Source organism: Dendrobium catenatum, unplaced genomic scaffold (genome assembly GCF_001605985.2).
Source record: "Dendrobium catenatum unplaced genomic scaffold, ASM160598v2 fragScaff_scaffold_153, whole genome shotgun sequence".
NCBI classification, from domain to species: Eukaryota; Viridiplantae; Streptophyta; class Magnoliopsida; order Asparagales; family Orchidaceae; genus Dendrobium; species Dendrobium catenatum.
The window spans coordinates 111,296-113,325 of NW_021318615.1; positions in this window are offsets into that span (position 1 = coordinate 111,296).

The window sequence follows — 2,030 nt, forward strand, 5'->3', positions numbered from 1 at the left end:
AATTCAGAAGAAATTCGGACAAATCAGAAATCAGACAAAAATCGGGCAGCACAACGGCAGTATACGGAATTTACACAATTTTTCCTGAAAATCACAATTCACCAAATTTGCACAGAATATAGAGAATAACATTTCAGAACATTTATTCTACTGCACAAAAAATTTTTAATTACACAGAAAAATCCAGTCGACTAAAAACTCCGTCGAATAAAAAATACCCGGACAAAAATCTTCAAAATATATTCAAAACGTGCACACCCGGCACGGCAACAATATACAAAAAGTTACGCGATAAAAACTGAACCAATCAAAAGATACGAACGAAAATCGCTAACGGAAACAAAATTCGGACAGAAAATACCGCCAAACACGACGGTTCTGAAAATTGAGAAAGGCGGAATGTGCCTTACCTTGCCTACAGCAATATCTCGAACAGTCTCGTCGGACGAAAACAGCTCCGCGTCGTCCGAAAATCAACTTTTTCAAAAGATTCCTCGACTTTCTCTCTCCTCAAAAGATATTTTAATTTTTTATAAAATTTTCTCTCTCTTCAAAACGACTGATTTCAGCTTTATAAAACTCAGATCGGCCCGGCCGATTGCCAGATCGTCCTAGGACGATCAGACCAAATTCGATCGTCCTGGACGGTTCCCAGAACTATTTTCCGGCCGATATTTTCTACAGTGCCAATCGGCCTGGCCGAAGTCCTCGATCGGCCTGGACGATGCCTACAGGAAAACACCTGGAACAAATCTGGGCAAATTCTAGAGCAGATTCTCAACTGATCGTCCCAGGATGATACCAGATCGTCCTGGACGATCCTGGAGCAGATTTTGATATTAGAGAGTCTGCCTAGAAAGCTCTTTGAAACTTCTTTTTGCCCTTCTTTACAATTGGTTTCTTCTCTACCTTCTCCTTGTTAGGAGTAGTTTTGAGTTTTGGGCTTTCAGTCTTGATATGATCAGGTTTCCTGCACTCATAGAAAATTACATCATTTGAAACCTTAGAATTTCTATTAAATTTACCTCTATTCCAATGCTGGCATCTCTTTTGCTTCCTCTTCAGAAAGCTTCTGAATTGTCTAGTCATCAATGCGATGTCATCTTCATCCTCAGGTTGTGAGTGTTCACTCTTAGACTCTTCCACATTTAGTGATATATTCTTTTTCGGTCGTGGTTCACTTGCATCAATCTTTCTTTGGCTAACTTCTTGTTCGTAAGCAATTAGGGAACCAAGAAGATTGTCAACAGAGTAAATATTTAGATCTTTAGACTCTATAATTGCAGTAATTTAGGCATCATAAGCAGTAGGCAAACAACGAAGAATCTTATTAACCATTTCAGCATTCTTTAGTTCCCTACCTAGTGCGTGCAAAAAGGTAACTATTTGTATGAATCTTGTGTACATATAAAAAATGGATTCATTTGGTTTCATGTAAAATAATTCATAATCATGCAATAAGATATTAAGTCTAGATTGCATAACCTCATTAGTCCCTCATAAGTTATACAAAGTCTATCGCATATGTCTTTCCCACTTTTGCAAGTGGAAACCTGCACGTAGTCTTCTGATTTTAAAGCACAAAAGAAACTATTCAAGCATTTGGCATTTAGTTGTGCTAAGTCACTTTCTTCTACTGTCTAGTTCGTAAAAGGTGTTTCAACTCTAACTCCGTCAACTAATCTAGTTGGTTTTATATACCCTTCCTGAATTAAGATCCACATACGATAATCAAGTGACTGTAAAAATGTAGACATGCGAGTTTTCCAAAAATCAAAAGGTATATTGTCGAACATTGGAGGTCTAGTTATAGAGTAACCCTCGGGTGTATTTCGTTTTCCAAATGTAGCCATATACGTTAATAAAAAAGTAGTCTAAACTTATGATTTTGAAACAAAGCTCTGATACCACTTGCTGAAACTCGATCACTATGAATTAGGTTGTTAAACCTAAGCTTATGTCCCAGTGGCTAACCAAGAGGGGGGGGGGTGAATTGGTAATTAAAAATTAATCACTCTTTTTAATTTTTT